This window comes from Coffea arabica, chromosome 5c (genome assembly GCF_036785885.1).
Source record: "Coffea arabica cultivar ET-39 chromosome 5c, Coffea Arabica ET-39 HiFi, whole genome shotgun sequence".
NCBI lineage: Eukaryota > Viridiplantae > Streptophyta > Magnoliopsida > Gentianales > Rubiaceae > Coffea > Coffea arabica.
In genome coordinates this window covers 11,841,458-11,867,291 of record NC_092319.1, presented here as the reverse complement: position 1 = coordinate 11,867,291, position 25,834 = coordinate 11,841,458, and positions in this window count along the sequence as shown.

Sequence of the window (25,834 nt, the reverse complement as noted above, 5' to 3'; positions counted from 1 at the left end):
AGTGTTTTTTGTCCATCCAAGAATCAGGTTCAAATATGTCATGAAATGCAAAACAACCAAAATGAGAAGCAAAAACAGGACAATCAGGTCGGACGGCCGAAAGGAAACTGTCGGACGTCCGAAAAGATAAAGAACATCAGGAAGAAAGCACCGTCGGGCGCTCACATGGAAGCATCGGACGTCCGGAAGGATCGGACGCTTGCCATCGGACGCTCATCAACCGCATCGGACGTCCGAAAAATTCCAAGATAACTTGCTAGCTCTCGGCCCAAGGTCGGACGCTGTGCTGTCGGACGACAAAAAACTTATCGGACGTCCGAACCTCAACTTGGCTATCATCGGACGATTGGTTCGGACGATGATTCGATCGTCGGACGTCCGACAGCCCCAACGGCTAGTTGACTCTTCAGCTGCCTTCTATCTGTTGGAAGCATTGATGAAGCCCATTTCTGGATCCCTTTAAAATAAAACTGGTCTGAACCAAGTAAAAGACTTTTGCACACTTTGTTTACAAGTTCTCAAGAGATATTTTAGCTAGAAAATAGTCTCCAAAGCAGATTTGTATTAAAGTGGTGTGAATTTCTGTTGAGCATTTCTTTTGTGGTTGAAAGGATCTTTAGTGTAGCTTTGTTGAGGGTTTTCTGAGTGATTGTAAAACTTCTTAGCTTGACTAAGTGAGGCTTAGGGCAAGGAGGAAGTGCTCCCTCCATTGTACATCTAGTTGATCTTCTTTCATCAAAGAGAAGTTGCTCTTCCTAGTGTTTGGTCTTCAAGTTTGAGGATAGCTTGGTAGACACCTGGTTTGATTCTCTATTTTACTTTTCTGTTTAATAAAATTCTCATTGCTTTTCTATACTTATTTTTCTGATCAATATTCCTCCTGTCTTCTAATCTACTTGGTTAATCATTACTAGAAAAGTAGGTAAATTTTTATTAAAGAAAAAGTGCATAAATTTGGTTAGGATTTTAATCAACCCAATTCACCCCCCCTCTTGGTTGTCTTTGGGACTTACATATATTAGTGCTGTTCGAACTCCAGTTGAGTTTGAAGCTTGGTTTGTTTCTCTATTTTCGTTTACAGCTTTTCTATATAAACTGTTCTCCTCTTATCTTACGAATACCTGTGCTGTCTTGTAATCAGATCCATTTGGTGGTCTTTGAGAAAAGAAAGGTAGGCTTTGAAGAAAAGTGACCTATATCTTAGCTGGTTTTTTAAAAACCTAATTCACCCCCCTCTTAGGTTGTCTTCGATCCTTACAATTGGTATCAGAACTTGGTCTCCTTGAGATTAAGCTCAATCGGCTTGGGAGTAGATATGATAACCAACAATGCCATGTTCTTTGAGGGACAATCTGTTACTAGACCTCCAATATTCAATGGATCAAACTATGTGAGCTGGAAGGAAAGGATGATTATATTCTTACAATCTATTGATATTGAGTTGTGGTTTATTGTTAGTGAAGGTCCATACGACGCAACTATTATTGATGAAACTACTCATAGACCGAGACAAAAGGCCAGAAGTGAGCTGACTGCTGAAGATAGAACTCATCTCACTATAAATGCCAAGGCTATGAACGTTCTATACAGTGCATTAGACTCAAATGAGTCTATTAGAGTCAAAGGCTGCAGATCTGCAAAAAAAAATTTGGGATAAACTTAGAGAGATCCATGAGGGAAGCGAGAATGTGAAAGAGCAAAAGAAATCCATTCTGGTCACTAAGTATGAATCTTTTAAGATGGAACCTCATGAAAATATTGACAAAATGTACTGTAGATTCAATGATCTGATCAAAGATTTAGAGGTGCTTGAGAAGGAATACTCTCTAGGTGAGAAGAACAGAAAAATTCTAAATGCTCTATCAAAGGACTGGGAAAGTAAAGTGACTGCCATTGAGGAAGCCAATGATCTAAATACTTTATCCATTGAATCTCTGATTAACTCTCTAACTTCTTACGAACTGAAACTTAAATCTAAGATGCAGGATGAAGAAGACACAAAAGTAAGAAAGAGTATTGCTCTGAAAGCTTCACAAGACGAAGATGAAACAGCCTCACAGGATGAAAATGATTTGGAAGATGATGACAGTGATATTGCACTCATCACAAGAGACTTCAAAAGATTTCTCAACAAGAGAAGATTCAGGAAAGGCGGATCCAGCAATCCCTTCCCAAATCAGTCTAATGACTTTAGAAACAAAGGGAAACTGGAGTTTAACAAGAAACTGACTGATAAGTGTTTCGAATGTGGCCAACCTGGACACTATGCAAATGAGTGTTCAATGAAGAAAAAGAAGGAGAACAAGGTTAAACGAAAACCAAAGTTCAACAATTTCCAGATCACCTGAAATGATTGCAACTCTGAAGGTGAAGTTGAAGAAGAAGATGAATCTGCTCAAGTGGCTTTCATGGCCATTGGAGATGAAGAGGTAACACAATGCAACTCTCAAACCGACAGTGATAGTGAATCTGATGATGATGTTAATTCTTTTCTAGAAAAAATGCATAACAGCTTGAAAGAATCCTATGTTAAAAACAAGGAACTAAAGCAGAAAATTAGCTTTCTAATACAAAACAATCCAAATCTTTTTTGACAAAACAAGTGTCTTAAGCATGAGAATGAGAACGTAAAAAGGACTGAAACTGATGTGCTTGCTGAACTTTACAAAAAGAAAAATTTCTGTGACATACTCAGAAGTGAGCAATGTAGCTTAAGAAAAAGGATGGATGATTTATGTCAATTGTTACATCATATGAAACAGAACCGTCTTCAAAAGAATGACACTGAACCTTATGTTAATACTCATCAAAATAAGACTGAATCAAAATACAAATGAGTTTGCTATCCACAGGAGAAGGCAAGCCAGATTCATCAAACCTATTCATTTGATTGATCCAATGTCAGTATGCAACTTTTGTTGTCAATTTGGTCACATGAATAGCAACTGTTATGTTAAGAAAAACATGAGGAATGACATGAGATGCATGTGGATAGTTAGACATAAGACTAACTCTCAAGGACCCAACATATAAAGGGTACCAAGTATTATCTTGTGGGTTTGTATGTAGGTGAACCAGGATAACATTGCTAAAGAATCAAACATTGATAGTGGATGTTCAAGGCATATGACTGGTGATGCATCACAATTCATTAAACTCAAGCAAAAAACAGGTGGAAAGGTAACGTTTGGAGATGATAACAAAGCCAAAACTGTTGGTATTGGTGATGTTGGTAAGAATGGTCAAACCTCTATCCACAATGTTTTTCTCGTTGACAATCTGAGCTACAATTTATTAAGTGTTAGCCAACTGTGTGATAGGAATCTGTTTGTATTGTTCAAAAAGCTTGAATGTCTCATATTTGACTCAAAGTTCAACATTGTTTTCAAAGGAAAAAGGGTTAATGATGTCTATGTAGTTGTTCTTGAAAAAATTGATTCCTCCTATCTCAAATGTCTCAAAGTTGCAGATAAGGACCCATGGTTATGGCATAGAAGGCTGTGTCACTTCAACATGGATTTGCTAAAGGAAATCTCTAAAAAGGACCTTGTTAGAGGTCTCCCAAAAATCAGATTTGAAAAGGACCGGATATGCGATGCTTGCCAATTTGGAAAACAAGTCAAGGTATCATTCAAACCCAAGAAATGTGTTTCTACTTCAAAACCACTTGAACTTTTACACCTTGACCTGTTTGGTCCTACACAAACTACAAGCCTTGGTGGTAAGAGATATTGTTTTGTGATTGTTGATGATTACTCTAGATATACTTGGGTGATATTTCTTGCTCATAAAGATGATGCCTTTAAGAATTTTACTTCATTGTTTGCTAAAGTACAAAATCAAATATTCAAGTGATAGTTAGTAGTGCAATCGTTATAAGAATTTTTCGAAAGTTCCGCGTTATAGCGGTAAAATTTGACGGTACGCGTTTTCACACGCGCGACTTCAATTGAAGGACTTTAGACCCTTATTTCGGGACAATTAAGAGTGAATAATAATTACAAGAATATATATGCATTGGAGGTTTAGTGCACTAGTGAACCAAACGCGCGAGAAAAATCGAGTCCAAACGAACCCTAAATTGCACTATTTCAAGTTGACTTTGAGGTGCATTTTGCACCACACAAAGAATCTTCCTTTGGAAGCCAATTGCATCAGCACTCTCTCTCTCTTCACCTCACTTGGCCGAACAACAAGAAGGAGAAGAGCTCTCCATTGTCTTCATTTTTCATCTTCAATCCATGCACCAAAATCCACCCAAATCACACCAAACTTGGAGATCTCTTAGCAAACCACTTGGAGACTACATCTAGCTAAGGAGGAAGGGAGCTTTCACGGTTTCTTTGGAGCTTCAAGAGGGCTGAAAATTCTGACCTTGCAAACCAAAGGAGTAGGTAATGATCAACCCTTGGATTCTTATCTTTTGGAGATTATATGACAAGATTAAGTTCATGCATGCACTTAGTTACTTGTTTATGGTGTAAAAATGTGATTGTGGGCTCTTGGAATTCCCACACTTGGGTTGTTGTTGCTGATGTGATGATTAATGGTGATTATATTGTTGGTTTAGTGATTTTAATGATGCATTAGTGATGGGTAATTAGTGGAAACTTCATTGGGTGTAAGAAGCTAAACTTTCCGATTTTGCCCCTGCCATGTTCGGCCATTTTCAGGCCAATTTTTAATGGTTTAATTGCTTGAATTGGATGTTTGTAGGATGTATTAGATGTGTGAAAAATTTCATTGAAAAATAATGAGGTTTGAATGGGCAAATGAATTTTTTTTAGAAACCAGCAAATCTGGAAAACTGATTCGCGTATGCTCTGACCAGCAGTAGTATTTTGGCTATAACTCTGTCCTCGGATGTCGAAATCATGTGCCGTTGGTGGCGTTTGAAACTAGACATTCCTAGATTTAATTTGGTATATAATGCACGTTCTGAGTCTTTGTGAGCAGGCCGAACCAAATGTTTTAAGTTCGCTGTCCTGTCACTCTGTTCATCTGGAATGAAGTGTGCAGGCTGCAACTTGATGCCCGAATTTGAACCAGATGGGTGCCGAATTTGGAAACGATTTCTTCTATGATATTTTAACTCTATGAATGTATTTTCCAACGGCGTAAGCCATGCTCAATTTCGAGCTATATTGACTGAGTTGTGACTAAAACAAGTGGACTGCTCTGTTTTGGAAAACCCTAATGTTTGGACTGGTTTGGAACAAAATCTCGGAGTGAACTTGTTAGTTGATGTTTTTGATATTAAACACTTACCAAAGGTATCATGGGTATATCTTAGACCCTTATTTCACAAATGAACCATGGTTGGATAACTTTCTTGGTTAAACGATTGGAAATTTGGAAAATGAAGGTCCAAGGCAGATTGCCTTAGGATTTTTCTTGAACTTCGGTTGGCTCATTAACTACCTTGCCGAAGGTATTTTTCCCCGAAATTCGATAGAGAGATACTTTCCATATAGTATTGAAATACTGCCAATTTTGGTGCCGATTCAAGTTCGTTTCGATACCAATTGAATTACTAAAGTTAGAGGTTCAAATCTGGAAAATTCTCATCCAGTCTTGAATTTGCTCAACTTCGGGCTACCGTATCTCGGTGCTCGAGACTCCGATTCTTGATCCGCTTGTTTTGTCATACACTTCACTTGCAACACTAATTGAGCTGCAAATTTCAGAGGCCGGTTTGCAACGTGCGAATCGTGCCGAATTTTCAAAGTTGGCCAAAAACCAACTTCATTCTGCCTTGTGAACCAACCCTGCATCTTCAAGCTCATTTTTGACCACTTTCCACTTCGATTCATGGAAAAGTGTCTTCTAGGAACTTATAGTACTCTCTAAGAGGTTTCCAACGGTATAAGGTTTTCCAATTCTCGACTTATATCGAGCGAGTTACGATTTTTCAAAGATTTATCGTAAAACTGAAAAATTTTCCAACTTCAAAGAAATAGAGTTTTTCAAAAACTCTTTATTCTTTTGATGTTCTTAAACGTTTTGTTTACGAATTTCATGATCAAAACTCAAATAATATTGTACATGATAAAAGGCAAGTTGAACCTCGATTTACGTGTAATTGAGGTTCCTTTTTGCAAAATAATTCTTAGATTGTACTAGTGTACAATCTTCCTGATAAGTGGGTTAATTGTATGATTTCGCCATTTAATTGTCAGGCGCGCAAGGAGACCTTCAAGAGGATCTCACCGCGGACACTTGAACTCCCAGAAAATAATTCTTATTGAATTGCTCGGTGAGTGTCAAGTGTATGAATTTGATACTTGCTATTGTGATACTTGTTGGGAGTTTTAAAAATAAGGGCGGGTGCGTACTTTATCGCACTCGTTCTAATTTCAAATGAATGAATGAATGAATGAAATGTATTGAATGAATGAATGAAATGCAATGTCATGTCATGAATGATTGTGTCGTTGGAGTGAATCTCCTCGACTACCAAATGAATGGGGGACGCCCAAACTCATAGGCCGTCCTTAGACTCGAGCCGGCAATGGGCTTGGTCGGGAACTTGGGCGAGCCATGAGATTATAAGCTCGACCTAATAAGAGGTCTTGCTTGGCATACTCGTCGAGTATCGCCCTAAAAATAGACTTGTGGGCCCTTGGGGTGTACGGTGGACGGAGGGAAGAAAGTGGTGATCTACGGAAATGGAAATACCGACCCGGTTGACAGGAGGGTCAATGCGGGAAAGTATACGAATGACATCGACAGATCGAGTGGGACTTAGCTCCTGAGAGCTACTATATCCTTGAATTGTTTCTGATTACTTTTCCTGTTTGATAGATTGATTATTGAAAAGACATGGCTTTATTTATTAAAGTTGGGATTGTTATTTGATTACGTGCTTGCATGTGTGTTCTTGGCCTCACGAGCGTTTAGCTCACCCTATAGTTTTGTTTTCCTTAACAGGACCGACTCTTGGAGAAATATGGAGAAACCATCCGTTGTAATTTTGTTAAGACTCCTGTTATATATTTTGACTAGGCCCTGGTTTGGGTTGTACTTTTGGAAATTGTAAACTTGAAATGTTTGGGCCCTGATGTGTACTTTGAATTGAAGTCGTTTCATGATTACCCGATGTACTGGTTATACATTAAGTGACTTATTAAGCTTGAACGCTTCCGCATTATTGTATTCATGTTGCTCTCATCGAAGTGCTTAATTCGGTTTTAAATTGAATGGAATTGCTTGAGTCCTGGCGAGAGCTGGGCAGGCGTCCGCGGATACCCTTTGGTCCGCCTTAGGGAGATGTGGGGCGTCACAGTTGGTATCAGAGCACTAGGTTAGAGGTCTATATGGGAGACATATTAGATACTCTACCTTTAAGACTCGATATGGGATAACTTAATCCTACCCTAAGTGATGCTTGAGGCGAGCTAGCAGCTAAGTTAGTCCTACCTCAAGTGACGAATGGGATGAACCAGCTATTAAGATAGACATGCATTGCAGGATATTGGAACTGAGTAGTGATTTAAGTTCTAACCTGAAAATATTATTATTGTTATTATTTTGCAGGGATGGCTGATGGAAACGGAGCCCCGGCAGCTAACGGGAATGGCCATGCGAATGGTCATTTCGAGCCCCTTAGGACTATCTACTACCGATCTATAGCAGGAGGAGCTCGTGTACGCTACTCACCCTATGACAGATACCCTCGATGTTCGTGTAGGTTGACTTTCGCCTACCCGGACTATGTGGTGCTTGCTTTGGACGACGAGCGTCGTCAGTTGGTGGATGCCAACCGTGATTTGCAGACTGAGGTAGATGAGCTTAGGCAGATGGTTGGCGCTCAGGGTGAGCGGATTGCTGAGCTTGAGGAGGTGCTAGAGGGTGAGGTAGCCACATCTGCAGTGGTTAATGAGGAGCTTCGGGATACTAGGGCTCGACTCATTAGGTTAGCACGAGATGTCCGTACTCGGGCTTTCGAGATGCTGGTTGATGCTACTAGTCTGGTTGAGGACGCTACTGCGGTGATTCCTGATGATGAGGAGGAGGATCCGGAGGAGGATCCCGAGGAGGAGGTTCCTCCTGATAGCCCTGCTATGGACTAGGATCTTGGTCGTTGACCCCTTTTGACTTTTGACTGGTACAGTTAGGACTAGTTAGGGTGACGCGAGTGCCGAGGCCATTGTATTTGCATGCTTGTGTGGCCTACTTTTGGGCACTTGTTCTTACTTTAGTCTTCTGTGACTAGAAGTATACTTCTGAGCACCTGTGTGCTATATTTTGTGAATTGTCCCTAACTTGTTAATTGTACGAACTTGACATGCTTATGAATGTAAATTATTGTTAATTTCAATGCTTCTTGGTTAGTTCTAAATTCGATATAATTCTTGTTTTCTGCTTAAATTAATTTATTTCTTGCACTAGGCACGTTTAGACTAATGGAAGGATTAAGGAGTGGTCGAGGCCGTGGACGAGCGTCTAGACAGGCCCAACCTCAGGGGGATGACCAGGGATCGGCAACTGGACCGACCCAGGGACAGGAAAACGTTGAGGGTAACCAAGTGGCTACTGCCATCAATAGGATGACTGATATCCTAGAACGTCTAGCGGAGAGACAGGGTCCTGGACCATTTAACCAACCTGGGGGCCAGGATAGGGGAGAGGATAGAGCCCTGGAAAGATTCCTAAAGTTTAACCCGCCTAAGTTTATGGGTGAACCTGACCCCGAAGTAGCGGAGAACTGGTTAGAAAGGATGACCAACATATTCGCCGCTCTAGACTATACTGAGGATAGACAAGTGAACTTTGCTGCTTTTCAATTTGAGGGAGTAGCCCGTACTTGGTGGGATTTGATAAAAGGAAAATGGGAAAGAGCTCGAACCCCTTGGACTTGGGAGAATTTCACAAGGGAGTTTAATGAAAAGTTTCTTCCGCCCTTGATTCAAGAGAAAAGAGAGGACGAATTTATTAAGTTGAAACAAGGAACCCTTACTGTAGCAGAGTATGAAGGGAAGTTCACTAAACTTTCCAAATACGCTCCTGAGTTAGTAGCCGATGAACGGAGAAGGATTAGAAGGTTCATACAGGGACTTAATGTGGAACTTCAGGAGGGCCTGGCTGCAGCCCAAATCTCTACTTTTACTGAGGCTTTAGAGAAAGCGCAAAGGGTTGAGAATGCAAGATCTCAAGTGAGGGATTTCCACAATAGAAAAAGGAATTTCCCTAGTCGCACTACTGGGCAGACCAGTAAGTTTGTACACCCTTCTAAAAAGGGAAGAGGTGAAGGAGGAACGAGAACTGCTGGAGCTTCTAGGGGAGCTCTATCTAGGGGAGGTCGTAGCGGGACGACTCAAGCTAGGGGAGCACCATCTGTTGGATCGACTGTGACCCCTCAAGTTACTTGTGGGTATTGTGGTAAACCCAACCACTCTGAGGATGACTGCTGGAGAAAGCTGGGAAAATGCTTACTGTGTGGGAGCACTGAGCATCAGATTGCAAATTGTCCGAAATCGTCAAAGACAGGGGGAAACCTGCAGAGACCTGAAAAATCAACCTCTAAGCAGACCAGTGCCGGAGGGAGTCGACCGAAAGTACCGGCTAGGGTCTACGCATTGGACTATCCACAAGTTCCAGAGGCGACCGAAGTGGTCGAAGGTACAATTCCAATCTTTCACCGCCTAGCTAGGGTTTTAATTGATCCGGGTGCAACGCACTCTTTTGTAAACCCTGATTTCATGAGTGGAATAGACTTGAAACCAATTAAGTTACCATATGACTTGGAGGTTAAAACACCCACTGGGGACAAAAGTCTAATTGCTAATATGGTGTATAAGAATAGTGAAGTTTGCGTGAGGGAAAGAAAATTGCTGGCCGATTTGATAGGCTTAGCGATTAAAGGATATGATGTGATCCTAGGGATGGATTGGTTAGCCCGTTATAATGCTCAGTTAAATTGTAGGACGAAAATTGTAGAATTGTGTATTCCAGGGGAGGCAACCCTGAAATTGGATGTGAGGGGTAAGTTAGCCTCGTCTGCACTTATTTCGGGAATTCGGGCTAGAAAGTTGTTAAGTAATGGAGCTCAAGGGTATTTGGCTTTTCTTATTAATACCCCTAACGATAAGGTGAATCTGGAAGACACCCCGGTAGTAAAAGAATTTTCTGATGTTTTTCCTGAAGAATTGGAGTCTCTACCTCCGGAACGGGAAATAGCTTTTAAAATTGATTTAGCTCCGGGAACAGCACCTATATCAAGGACACCATACAGGATGGCTCCAGCTGAGTTGAAGGAGTTGAAGTTACAATTACAGGATTTGTTGGAACGGGGTTTTATACGAGAGAGTGATTCTCCGTGGGGAGCCCCAGTTTTGTTTGTAAAGAAGAAAGATGGGAGTTTGAGGTTATGTATAGATTATCGAGGTTTAAATGATGTTACGGTTAAGAATAAATACCCACTACCCCACATCGATGAACTGTTTGATCAATTGCAAGGGGCGGTAGTGTTTTCAAAGTTGGATCTAAGGCAAGGTTACTATCAATTGAGGATTTTGGAGAAGGATATACCTAAGACTGCTTTTAACTCAAGGTATGGGCACTTCGAGTTTGCAGTGATGCCTTTTGGGTTAACCAATGCACCTGCCGCTTTCATGGATTTAATGCATAGGGTTTTTAAGCCTTACTTGGATCAATTTGTGGTGATTTTCATTGATGACATTTTAGTGTATTCTAAGAATGTGAAAGATCACGAGAAACATTTGAGAATTGTTTTACAAATCCTGAGGGAACATCAGTTATATGCTAAGTTTAGCAAGTGTGAATTTTGGCTAAAGGAAGTGACCTTCCTAGGGCACATAATTTCAAAGGATGGGATTAAAGTGGATCCAGCTAAAGTGGAAGCTGTTTTGAAATGGAAACGACCGGAAAACCCAACGGAAGTTCGGAGTTTTATAGGACTGGCAGGATATTACCGGAGATTCATCCAGGATTTTTCGAAAATCGCTGGACCTATGACTGAGTTGACCAAGAAAAATGGAAAATTTATTTGGAGTTCTAAGTGTGAAGGAAGTTTTCAGGAGTTGAAAAGACGGTTGACTAGAGCGCCTGTCCTAGCTCTACCAAATGGACATGATAGTCTTGTGGTTTATACAGATGCATCTAAGGAAGGTTTGGGATGTGTTTTGATGCAAAATGATAAGGTGATAGCTTATGCCTCTAGAAAATTGAAGCCGCATGAAGGAAATTATCCGACCCATGATTTGGAGTTAGCGGCTGTGGTCTTTGCTTTGAAGAAATGGAGACACTATTTATACGGAGTGACATTTGAGGTTTTTACAGATCACAAAAGCCTTAAGTACTTATTTTCTCAGAAGGAGCTGAATTTAAGGCAACGTAGATGGATGGAATTTTTGGAAGATTATGACTGCACGATTAAGTACCATCCTGGGAAGGCCAATGTAGTGGCCGATGCTTTGAGCCGTCAGGTACAAATGGCTGGATTGATGGTTAAGGAATTTCGATTGTTGGAAGAAGTTAGCTATTGGAATCCCCGATTAGAACCAAGGAAAGTGATTTTGGGGAACATTGTGATAACCTCCACTTTATTGGAACGTATTAAGGAATCTCAGGAAAAGGACCCTGAAATGCGAAAGTTGGTGGAGAAAGTCCAGATGGGAGACCAGACCGATTTCACTTCGGGATCAGATGGAATATTAAGATTTCGAAATCGGGTGGTTATGCCAAAGGACGAAGGGCTTAGAAAAGAAATTTTGGAAGAAGCCCACCGATCAAAGTTTACAGTACATCCAGGAGGGAATAAAATGTACCAAGACTTGAAAGGTCTTTATTGGTGGAAAAATATGAAGAAGGAAATTGCCCAATTTGTTCAGACATGCTTGGTTTGTCAACAGGTTAAAGCCGAACATCAGAAACCATCTGGGCTTTTGCAACCTCTAGAAATACCTGAGTGGAAATGGGAAAATGTTACCATGGACTTTGTATCAGGTTTACCAAGGACACAGAGAGGCCATGATGCCATTTGGGTGATAGTGGATAGATTGACTAAATCGGCTCATTTTCTGCCGATTAATATGAAATATCCATTGGAGAAGTTGGCCAGATTATACTTGGATGAGATCATCAGACTACATGGTATACCTGTGAGTATTGTGTCGGATAGAGATCCAAGATTTGTTTCGAGGTTTTGGCAAAAGATGCAAGAAGTGTTGGGGACTAAGTTGAACTTTAGTACCACCTATCATCCCCAGACTGATGGACAATCTGAAAGAACGATTCAAACTCTTGAGGACATGTTGAGGACTTGTGTACTGGACTTTGGAGAGAATTGGAGTAAGTTCTTGACTTTAGTGGAATTTGCCTATAACAATAGTTTCCACTCTTCTATTCAAATGGCTCCGTATGAGGCACTTTATGGTCGGAAGTGTAGATCCCCCATTTGTTGGGATGAAGTAGGTGAACGGAAAATCTTAGACACGACTACTGTATCTTGGATTGAGGAGGCCAATGAAAAGGTGAAATTGGTACGGCAAAGAATTCAAACCGCTCAGAGTAGACAAAAGAGTTATGCCGACAATCGGAGGAAGGATTTGGAGTTCACTGTTGGAGATATGGTATTTCTCAAGATTACGCCTTTAAAAGCAAGTTTGATGTCCGGAAAAGGGAAGAAATTACAACCAAGGTTTGTAGGGCCTTATAAGATTATTCAGCGAGTTGGGAATGTAGCCTATAAGCTGGAATTACCACCGAGTTTATCTCGTATCCATAACGTGTTTCATGTGTCCATGCTTAAGAAGTATCATCCAGACCCCTCTCATGTTTTACAACCGGAGAATATTGAGATCGATGAAACCCTAACCTATGAGGAGAGACCGGTAAAACTTCTGGATCGAAAGGTGAAGGAATTGAGGAACAAGCAGATACCACTAGTGAAAGTTTTATGGAAGAACCATGGAGTAGAAGAAGCAACATGGGAAGTTGAAGAGACAATCAGAGAGAAGTATCCAGACTTGTTCACCAACCAAGGTAAATTTCGAGGACGAAATTTTCTTAAGGGGGAGAGGATGTGAGGACTCGCAAAAAAAAAAAAAAAACTATTATTCTATGCCTAATTTATGGCTTAATAAATTATTTAATTGGATTTTATTTCCAAGGAATATTTTCTAGTCTTATGAGACCTAAACGCATGATAATATAACTTCGTTATATTTTTAAAATGATTCGTTTCGAAATTAATTTCCTAGAGCGCGTTTAGTAAAAATAGTGAATAGTACTTGGAGATTTTATCCGCGTAGTAGCCCAATAAGCTTGGAATATTGGAGACTTGTACTAGGGTCCTAAAATAGGTAATTTTATGAATAAATATTCAAGTGATAGTTAGTAGTGCAATCGTTATAAGAATTTTTCGAAAGTTCCGCGTTATAGCGGTAAAATTTGACGGTACGCGTTTTCACACGCGCGACTTCAATTGAAGGACTTTAGACCCTTATTTCGGGACAATTAAGAGTGAATAATAATTACAAGAATATATATGCATTGGAGGTTTAGTGCACTAGTGAACCAAACGCGCGAGAAAAATCGAGTCCAAACGCACCCTAAATTGCACTATTTCAAGTTGACTTTGAGGTGCATTTTGCACCACACAAAGAATCTTCCTTTGGAAGCCAATTGCATCAGCACTCTCTCTCTCTTCACCTCACTTGGCCGAACAACAAGAAGGAGAAGAGCTCTCCATTGTCTTCATTTTTCATCTTCAATCCATGCACCAAAATCCACCCAAATCACACCAAACTTGGAGATCTCTTAGCAAACCACTTGGAGACTACATCTAGCTAAGGAGGAAGGGAGCTTTCACGGTTTCTTTGGAGCTTCAAGAGGGCCGAAAATTCTGACCTTGCAAACCAAAGGAGTAGGTAATGATCAACCCTTGGATTCTTATCTTTTGGAGATTATATGACAAGATTAAGTTCATGCATGCACTTAGTTACTTGTTTATGGTGTAAAAATGTGATTGTGGGCTCTTGGAATTCCCACACTTGGGTTGTTGTTGCTGATGTGATGATTAATGGTGATTATATTGTTGGTTTAGTGATTTTAATGATGCATTAGTGATGGGTAATTAGTGGAAACTTCATTGGGTGTAAGAAGCTAAACTTTCCGATTTTGCCCCTGCCATGTTCGGCCATTTTCAGGCCAATTTTTAATGGTTTAATTGCTTGAATTGGATGTTTGTAGGATGTATTAGATGTGTGAAAAATTTCATTGAAAAATAATGAGGTTTGAATGGGCAAATGAATTTTTTTTAGAAACCAGCAAATCTGGAAAACTGATTCGCGTATGCTCTGACCAGCAGTAGTATTTTGGCTATAACTCTGTCCTCGGATGTCGAAATCATGTGCCGTTGGTGGCGTTTGAAACTAGACATTCCTAGCTTTAATTTGGTATATAATGCACGTTCTGAGTCTTTGTGAGCAGGCCGAACCAAATGTTTTAAGTTCGCTGTCCTGTCACTCTGTTCATCTGGAATGAAGTGTGCAGGCTGCAACTTGATGCCCGAATTTGAACCAGATGGGTGCCGAATTTGGAAACGATTTCTTCTATGATATTTTAACTCTATGAATGTATTTTCCAACGGCGTAAGCCATGCTCAATTTCGAGCTATATTGACTGAGTTGTGACTAAAACAAGTGGACTGCTCTGTTTTGGAAAACCCTAATGTTTGGACTGGTTTGGAACAAAATCTCGGAGTGAACTTGTTAGTTGATGTTTTTGATATTAAACACTTACCAAAGGTATCATGGGTATATCTTAGACCCTTATTTCACAAATGAACCATGGTTGGATAACTTTCTTGGTTAAACGATTGGAAATTTGGAAAATGAAGGTCCAAGGCAGATTGCCTTAGGATTTTTCTTGAACTTCGGTTGGCTCATTAACTACCTTGCCGAAGGTATTTTTCCCCGAAATTCGATAGAGAGATACTTTCCATATAGTATTGAAATACTGCCAATTTTGGTGCCGATTCAAGTTCGTTTCGATACCAATTGAATTACTAAAGTTAGAGGTTCAAATCTGGAAAATTCTCATCCAGTCTTGAATTTGCTCAACTTCGGGCTACCGTATCTCGGTGCTCGAGACTCCGATTCTTGATCCGCTTGTTTTGTCATACACTTCACTTGCAACACTAATTGAGCTGCAAATTTCAGAGGCCGGTTTGCAACGTGCGAATCGTGCCGAATTTTCAAAGTTGGCCAAAAACCAACTTCATTCTGCCTTGTGAACCAACCCTGCATCTTCAAGCTCATTTTTGACCACTTTCCACTTCGATTCATGGAAAAGTGTCTTCTAGGAACTTATAGTACTCTCTAAGAGGTTTCCAACGGTATAAGGTTTTCCAATTCTCGACTTATATCGAGCGAGTTACGATTTTTCAAAGATTTATCGTAAAACTGAAAAATTTTCCAACTTCAAAGAAATAGAGTTTTTCAAAAACTCTTTATTCTTTTGATGTTCTTAAACGTTTTGTTTACGAATTTCATGATCAAAACTCAAATAATATTGTACATGATAAAAGGCAAGTTGAACCTCGATTTACGTGTAATTGAGGTTCCTTTTTGCAAAATAATTCTTAGATTGTACTAGTGTACAATCTTCCTGATAAGTGGGTTAATTGTATGATTTCGCCATTTAATTGTCAGGCGCGCAAGGAGACCTTCAAGAGGATCTCACCGCGGACACTTGAACTCCCAGAAAATAATTCTTATTGAATTGCTCGGTGAGTGTCAAGTGTATGAATTTGATACTTGCTATTGTGATACTTGTTGGGAGTTTTAAAAATAAGGGCGGGTGCGTACTTTATCGCACTCGTTCTAATTTCAAATGAATGAATGAATGAATGAAATGTATTGAATGAATGAATGAAATGCAATGTCATGTCATGAATGATTGTGTCGTTGGAGTGAATCTCCTCGACTACCAAATGAATGGGGGACGCCCAAACTCATAGGCCGTCCTTAGACTCGAGCCGGCAATGGGCTTGGTCGGGAACTTGGGCGAGCCATGAGATTATAAGCTCGACCTAATAAGAGGTCTTGCTTGGCATACTCGTCGAGTATCGCCCTAAAAATAGACTTGTGGGCCCTTGGGGTGTACGGTGGACGGAGGGAAGAAAGTGGTGATCTACGGAAATGGAAATACCGACCCGGTTGACAGGAGGGTCAATGCGGGAAAGTATACGAATGACATCGACAGATCGAGTGGGACTTAGCTCCTGAGAGCTACTATATCCTTGAATTGTTTCTGATTACTTTTCCTGTTTGATAGATTGATTATTGAAAAGACATGGCTTTATTTATTAAAGTTGGGATTGTTATTTGATTACGTGCTTGCATGTGTGTTCTTGGCCTCACGAGCGTTTAGCTCACCCTATAGTTTTGTTTTCCTTAACAGGACCGACTCTTGGAGAAATATGGAGAAACCATCCGTTGTAATTTTGTTAAGACTCCTGTTATATATTTTGACTAGGCCCTGGTTTGGGTTGTACTTTTGGAAATTGTAAACTTGAAATGTTTGGGCCCTGATGTGTACTTTGAATTGAAGTCGTTTCATGATTACCCGATGTACTGGTTATACATTAAGTGACTTATTAAGCTTGAACGCTTCCGCATTATTGTATTCATGTTGCTCTCATCGAAGTGCTTAATTCGGTTTTAAATTGAATGGAATTGCTTGAGTCCTGGCGAGAGCTGGGCAGGCGTCCGCGGATACCCTTTGGTCCGCCTTAGGGAGATGTGGGGCGTCACAGGAATCACACTTGAATGCGGTAAAAAGAATTTTGAGATATCTTAAAAGTACCTTAAACTTTGGCTTGTGGTATCCAAAATGTCATGAACTTCCTTTATGTGGATTCTCTGATGCTGACTTTGATGGTTGTAAAATAGATAGAAAAAGTACTACTGGTATATGCAACTTTCTTGGAAATTGCTTGGTTTCTTGGTTTAGTAAAAAACAAAATGCTATCTCATTGTCCACTACTGAAGCTGAATATGTTGGTGCTGGTGTTTGCTGTGCTCAATTGTTATGGATGAAAAACACATTGAATGATTTTAGTTTGATATATGAATGTGTACCAATGTACTGTGACAACACTAGTGCAATTAATCTAATAAAAAATCCCATTCAACACTCTAGGACTAAGCACTTTGATATAAAGCATCATTTCATTCGCGATCTTGTCTCCAAGGGGGTAATCCGTATTGAGTTTGTTTGTTCTAAAGAGCAGATCGCTGATATCCTCACAAAAGCTCTTCCACTGGATCAATTTGTGTTCTTGAGAACAAAACTGGGCGTTTCAGAAAAAATATTCTAAGTTTTATTTCTAGTCAATCTTTATCAGACGTCCGATGAATTGGAACGGACGTCCGACAGTGTTCTTCGTTCAGTTTCAGAAAAATCCTGGTTCGGACGGTTGTGTCTGACGCTTCACTTCGTTCGGCCGTCCGACACTCAAAAATTGAGCCCTATAAGGCAGCTACCCATCATTCTCAGTTCATTTTCTTCCATAAATCTCGGATGCAACCTTTCAGTTTCCTCTCATATTTGAAATTCAAATTCCTCTCTCATCAAACCAAGTTTCAAGAAATTGACTCAACCAACTCCATTACACCTCTATTGCTCATTAACCACTCATAAAAATCACTCCTAACTCCCAACTACCCCAAAGCTCCCAATTTACATACGAAACCCTAACTTCACATAAATTTCTCCTTGCGGCATTTTAGTGCATTCTAGTTGGCTCGTACTGCACTCCTCCTCTATACACCACATTCTGCATCAAAAATAATATCCACATTGCATCATGGTTAAAATCAGAGGAGGATCTACTAGCGCCGGACGGTCCTTTAGGCTTAGAGATGAGGACATTGAGATTGTGGAACCACCTCCTGTAGCACCTAAAAAGAAGATTGTGACCCGTGGTGGTAAAGTGAAGCAAATTGCCCAAAGAAAATTGGTTACTCCAACTGCTGAATCATCTGATGAGCAGATGGAATGGCAGAACTCTGAAGGGAACATTGTTGGTGGAAATAAGGAACCAGAGCAGGCTACCCAGGGTGATGAAACTGTCACAAGGTCATCTGGTAAAAGAAAGAGAACTGCAAAGAGGAAGAGCACTCCCTAATCCAAGAAAAAGCAATCTGCTGATCTCTCTGTTGATCAGCAGGATGAAAGAAACATTACTGAAAATCAGCAAACACCTGAACCCTTCACCAGGAAGTCTCCAAGGACAAGGACTGAGGCTCAAAATGTTGGGGCATCTGCCACACAAACCTCAAATAGGAGACGTTCTAGAAAGGCTCCTGTTTCTCAGCCCGTAGAAGAACTCACTCCTCTCCCAAAATTTATTGATGATGAAGCCAGAGACAGATTTGATTTAGTCTCTCAAAAAGGGTTCATCACCCAAAGGCTCATCCTTCCCTATGAATTTCGTAAGCTTGATCTTGAACCTGTTATTAAACTGTTTGAATTCTAGAAATGGACTTATCTTTTGACCATTCCTAATGTCTTTTACCCTGACATGCTTTATCAATTCTTTGCTAACCTTAGGAAGGGTAAATCACACACTGAACTCATCTCTAGAGTCAACTCTATAGACATCACGTTAACTCCTGATATTGTGAATTCCATTCTGAAAACTAGTATTGAATCTAGTTTCAAAGGAAAAATTGTAAATTTCTTTTCGTATGAGGAATTTCCTTCTGCCTACCATCATTTTTACATTGCTAAACTCATGACCTATTTTCAAACCCACGACCTATTTTCAAACCCACTTCAATGCTCCTGCTGAGGCAAGATTGGATGATGTCAATCCTCAGAATCTGATCATCTTCACCATCATTTCGAATCTATTGGTGCCAACTGATGGCCACAGAACAGATGCAAACAAAATGGAACTCTATCTTTTCTACTGCTTTGTTGAAAAAATCCGCATTGATTTTGGATTTGTAATGTGCAAGTTTCTGCTCAAAATTAGCACTGACAGTCGTAGCAAGCTCTTTAATGGCAGATTTCTGACCCCTATTTTTGCCCATTTTGAAATACCTTTTTCTGAAAAATCTCCCAAAGACAATACTTCATCAGTTTTCTCAAAAGCTTACTTTGAACGAAAGAACTTAAAATTTTTTGATGGCCATTGGTGCTATAAGGAGACTGTGGCTGAGTTTAGAAGAAAAAACTTTCATGAAACCCCTGTCACTCCTAGGACTCCTCGTGATCAATCAGACTATGTCTCTCCCTTCACCATTCATCCTAGAAAATCTGCCAGCAAGTCCTTCGCATCCAATTCTGAAGTCATTTCCTTGCTTGAAGACCTCAAACAGCATGTCTTACTCATTGAAGATGGTCTCATGATGACCATGACCCCTGCCCAACAATCCTCCTTCATTGAAAAAAGAAATCTTTTTATCCCTCCAATACCTAAAAACAATGCAAATGTTCATGAGAAAGAGCCAAGACCTGAGCCCACAGGGCCAACTACTGGTACTGAGACCACACCAGCTTCAAGTTCTCATACCAAGGATAAAGGCAAGGCTCCAGCAACTGAGGAAGCATATGAAGATGATGATGAAGAAACTGAGGAATAAGAGGACCCTGAACAGTTTTGTCTGGCCAGGAGGAGGCCTGGATCATCTAAAATCACCATCTAGGCACTACTAGGTCACTGCACTTTAATCTAGGTCTATAGTTCATCTTTTGCATTGCACTTTTGTACTAAGGTCTGTACAACTGGATATTTTCTACTGTTTATGAATGTTATAACTAAGTGTTTGTTATGAATGTTTGTTATGAATGTTTCTGTTGATTCCAAATTGTGCTGAACATGAATAGATTTTGCTGATATTATCTGATCAAATTACGTGTTATTGTTAATGTTTCTAATGGATAGTACTGATGTTATCTGATACTGCTGGTACCAAAACTGATACTCAATTTTGTGATGACAAAAAGGGAGAGAATTGGATTAGCACTGACGGTGTAGAGTAACTAGTTAGGGGGAGTCAATTTCAGGGGGAGTTGTGTTGGAGTAGCACTGATGGTGTAGATTGCGTTTCTTCCTGCACTTCGTTAGGGGGAGTTGTTATATCCCAGTTCGTATATTTTTGCTCTATCCAAATGTTTTGTCATCATCAAAAAGGGGGAGATTGTTTATCTCAATTCATATCTTTTGATGATTACAAAACAAATGGATGTTACTAATACTTTTTGTAGAGACCCTTTTCAGAAATGACACTAAACAGGTCTGTGGACTTAAAGCAAAAAGAAAGATCAAAAAGGATGAAGAGTGCTGAGGAAAATGTCGGACGCACAAAAGGAAAGTATCGGACGTCCGACATCCTTTGAGTATCTTCGGACGTGTGAAGAACTCAGACTCGGACGTCTGAAAAAGACAAGTCAGGGCTTCTACGATTACTGATCACGATCGGACACTCAACACCTGAGTATCAGACGTCCGACAAGCGTTGCTGCACTTCGGACGCAACATTCTGGATGCATCGGCCGTCCGAAGGAATTGAAGAGGAAATTCCAATATGCATCTTACCCTCGGACGCATGGTGATAAGGGATCGGACGTCCTAAGAGATTCAAGAAAACTTCCAGAATTCATTGATCTCGTTCGGACGCATAAAAACTAAATATTAGACGTCCGATAGCACCAACGGCTAGTTGACTCTTCAGTTGCCTTCTACCTGTTGACAGCATTAATTGAAGAATTTTCTGGTCTCCTATAAAAAGAACAAAGTCAACCACCTCAGGATAACTTTGCACATCAAGTTTACATCAGATCGTGAGTGATTCAAGTGTTAGAATACTTCAAAAGGAACATTTGTATTCTTAGCTTGTGCAATTTTCTTGTAGTTTTTCAAGTGTGACACAGCTTCTTCAATAGTATAGCATTGTGAGGGTTTTCGAGTGTTTGTAAAACTTCCTTGCTTGACCAAGTGAGATTTGGGGCAAGAAGGAAGTGATCCTTCCCTTGTACACAGGATATTGGTAGCAAGTTTGTTCAACTTGAAGTAACCTGGTATATATTAGTGTTGTTCGAACTCCAGTTGAGTTTAAAGCCTAGTTTGTTTCTCTATTTTCGTTTACAGCTTTTCTATATAAACTGTTCTCCTCTTATCTTACGAATACCTGTGCTGTCTTGTAATCAGATCCATTTGGTGGTCTTTGAGAAAAGAAAGGTAGGTTTTGAAGAAAAGTGGCCTATATCTTAGCTGATTTTTTAAAAACCTAATTCACCCCCCCTCTTAGGTTGTTTTCGATCCTTACAAGCACAATTTTACTTTTGTGACCACAAATAGCAAGAGTAGAAAGTTGCCAAATGGAAATGTGGACACCATAGATAACTGTTGTATACTTCTCTACTTCTCCTTTCTGTGGATATTTTCTTTCAAGCAATATGAAGCTGCAGTCCTGTACATATTTTAATTATCCATTGCTGAAGTTTTCAAGCAAGATAACCTCATCGAGGTTGAACACGAATATGAATGCATTTGCATCTTTTTTCACCTCAAGTGCTGTGTTTTTCGCTATCCAAAATGAAGACACAGAGCAGTACTCATCCACAGCAACATTAGGATTGCAGTCCTTACTTAATTTAGGCAACCCTTTGATCAAGCAAACAAGGTGTTCAACTATTGCTATGTAAAATATACCTTGCATCGAAACCGCACCAATTTTAGAGTCATTACAGTCTTTGTTCATTGCTATTTTAGTACTGCCCCCAGGGTCAAATATCAAGTCATCAAGTGGTCTATTTTGTTGCGAAGGAACAATATTGACGGCACCATCATGCCTTTGTTCATCATTATCCATTTTCACAAGTTTAGATGATAACATAGATTTTAGATATGAAGAACAGTTTCCAAACTGATAACCACTACAGGATAACTGATTCTAATTGATTTTTACCTCACAAACTTTTGCTTTACCTCGCAGCTGACCGAAGACTGATTTCTTGGACAATGGAGCGCTGAAGCAGAGTTAAATATTTCCTTGTCTATAGAGCCTTGTTTTCAAGCTAGGCCCCCTATAAGCAATTCATAGCTATGCCCTTGAGAGATAACACAATCGTTGTGAGCCAATCTATCAGACACTTGGTTTATAGCATTTGCTTCTTGATAGTCCCTTGCTGATGTTTCATGTTGGTTCTCCTCTAAAAAATCCATTGGAGTCCTTTGACACAATTCATCAAACATGTGGCTGACTACACTTTCATTCTTCAAGTTAGTGATTATATCACTATGTTCAGCCTCTATGACCTCATTTTCTCTCATAAGCTGCCCTCCTTTTGGTAAATCAAGAGCAGAATCATGCTTCTCCGTTATAGCTTCCTCGATTTTAACTCAGAGATGTGCTTCATACAAAATCTTGGGTGGATTCCTAAATCCCTTTAGCGTCATCTGGATATTCCAATACCATCAATAAAATATTCCTCACTGAGTTCTGGTTTCAAAGTCAACATCTCGTTTCTCCACTCTTCAAATTACTCATAGTACTCTACTACGTTGGCTGTTTGTTTAGGCTTCTTATGGCCCACCTGGAAGTAATTCAGTATTTTAGAGATTTCTTCAAGGGTGAAGAAAAGAGTTGGAGATGGAGATGGATAGGGAAGAAAGTGAATCAGAAGTGAGGGAAAAGTTAGGAGGAAAGATTTCTAATCAAGCAGCCAAACCCAGATAGATTGTAGCTGCTCTGATACCACTATCATGGTGTGATCAGATTATCCAGGATTTAAGAAAAGGAAATTGATGTAATAGTAAAAGCAAACTCCAAGATCAGGAAATGGGGTTTTATTGTATTAATAATTCTGTAAAAATTATTACAGAAACAAAGGAGATGGAATAAGAAGAGAAGGGGAGAAGAATGAACGAAACTTGGGGAGGGGAAAATGGAAACACTCGGATGAGTATTAAATAGTACAAACTGCCAGAAAAGCAAAAGTCCAATAATAGCAGCAATTTATCCTACTTATACAGCTACTATTCTAACCAACTTCCAAGGCTCCCAATACAATCTAAACACGTGGCCTTCTCTTACTCAGCTCATCCACGACACGGATTTGGGGCAGGGACGGTCATTAGACGGACCGTCCCTGAGCAGTCCTCTCACAAAAGGAAATGAAAGGGTTGCAATGGACCACGTCATGAAGGCTTCAGTAGGGGCTAGAACGATGCCGTGTTGAGGAGAAACGAGAAAAACAAAAAGAAAAAGAGTTGACGGACCGTTTCATGAAGCGTTGGTCCGTTACCGCCCAAATGAATCCTCAAAACGAAAAGCTAAGTCACACTCCCTCCAAAATAATTGCCCGTATTCATTGATGCAAAATTCTACAAAACAGAGCAAGAAAAAAAAGCAAAGGGAAAATAACATTGCAGAATTGGAAATTGCCAGGTAGTACACAAGGGATAGCAAGAAGTAGTAGAAATAGAGTGGTTGCGAAGGAAAATCACGGCGAGGAGAAGCAATAAGTAGTGGCAGAAGGAGAGAGTTTAGGATTGGTACTCAATTATCAAAGGGCTTGAGAAAGGTGAATGGGAATTGTGGAGTACAAGGTTAGAAGATCCGGAGAAGAGATAAAGTAGAAGAAACACAAGTAAGAAAATATCAATGGAATCAAATAAATTGTAGAAAATATCAATGGAATCAAATAAATTGTGGATCGTGTCACGCCCCATTTTTGAGAAAAGGTAAAGTAAAGTCGTTTGGAAATCATGATGTGTAGTGTGCATGAAGTATGTGAAGTGTGTGAATATGAGAAACAAAGAAAAAGGCCATGGGACTTTTAAATGCGACGATTTGGCCAGAATGATAATCTAAAAAGGTTTTTAAATTGAAAAGTAGAAGTCGCCACTTAGTATTGAGTTGGGGTGTACCAAGTCACCCAAAAAGTAGTTTTGAAAAATGAAGTAAAAACCTTTTTAGATGACTCCTAACCTACGAAAATCAAAGAGACGAGTTCGGGGGTCACATTTGGATGTGTCTAATATGCAAACCTAAATCTAATGATTGGTTCAAATGGGACAAAATGTCTCTTTTGAGGCTCGATTGGTCCTAATCACATGAATTGTGATAGCCATTGGTGAATCTTCAAAGAGGTCACAAATATATGCAAATGAATGCTCGAGTAATCATGAGAAAAATGAGAGTGTACGAAAATGTCTTTGAGTGTAAAAAACGAGTGCCAGGTGCAAATGAGTATATATAAAGTGTAAATGTTCAGATGTGAGAGAGTGTAAAGTAAAATGATAATGTGCAAAATGATAGAATGGATAAAGTGATAGTGTGCAGAGTGAGAATGTGTAAAATGGTAGGGTGTGATGTAAAGTGAGAATGCAAAGTGATAGTGGGTGAATTGGTAGTGTGAAGAGTGAAAATGTGTAAAGAGAGAGTGCATGAGGTGAAAATGCAAATGGAAATGCGCCCTAGGAATGTACGAGCCCTAGAGGAATGCAAGCATATCGGGTACGGGGAGACCCTAAATCGTGACTTTTGATTTGCCCTTTGATTAGAAAGAAAACGAGCGTGCTAAAGCTATTTGTAGCCACACTCATCCGTTTCCCTTACTAGAAGGGTGACTCCCTAACCTATGCAAGCAAATGAGCTAGTCTAAAATGAGAATGCAGCCCTAAATGTGTAAGGGAAATGCTAGGGGAGCATGCAAGAATGAGAAATACTAAAAGGAAAAATGAATGAAATGTAGTGAAAGCATGCGAGTAGGTACTAGCGAGGGACAGCCCTATTGGGTCTAGTATTGGACTAGCCCTTTACTAATGCTCTCTCACAAGCATTGGACTTGCCAGAGCTCGAGGGGAAGACCATGACTAGTATTGGACTAGCCACGGTAACGTGCATTCCATCCACATAATCAGATATAATACTAAAAGCAAAATAGACATGCAAAAGCACATAGTTTCACATAGCACGTAGCACATAAGCATGCTCATCTAGATGCAGAAACCTAGGGAAAGCAATTAAACACATAAGCAGGCAAACACGCAAGCAAAACGAAGCAAACAAGCAAATGAGCCCTATCTATTACATTGGGGAGCCCTACTACAATCTAAAAGGGGGAATAAAATAAATAATTAAAATAAAAACCTAACTATTACAATTGTGGCATTTAATTGCCTTCCCCAAATAATTACACATTAAATTAAAATAAATAAACAAAATTGAAACAAATAAAGCGAATAAATAAATAAATAAATAAAAACATTCAAGAGGCATGCAACTAAACACGTAAAGTCACATAGGGCACGTAGGGTCAAATAAAGTAAGACATAAGAGATAGGGGGTATCTCCCTTGAGTTGGGGCCCTCATGGAGTGAAATTACTTATTTACCCTCCAAAATAAAAGAAAAAAGTCAATGCATCACTTTAATTAACAAATGATCATAAAAGATGAAAATAAACATGAGATTGAATCAATTAAGTCATGTAAACAACCTACATTCAAGAAATTAAAACAAATGAGAATCAAAATCATAAAAGAAAAATCCAAATCAAATCAAAATCATTAAAGAAAAATCTAAATCAAATCAAAATCCAACCCAAAATTTCATCCCAAAATTCACCCATAATCTGTCCAAAAACTCATTAAAGCATATCAAAGAAATTAACATCAAAAGGGACCAAATTGATTGATTTTTCCAACTTTCTGGACCAAAATAGCATTATGGGAAAACTTGGGGGGCTAAAGTGCAATTCTTTTGGAAAAATCCCATGCAAGCTTACGAAGAACAGTTTTCTTCTTCATTAACAAATGCTTCTGCAATTTTACTTCCGCAACCTGTTTC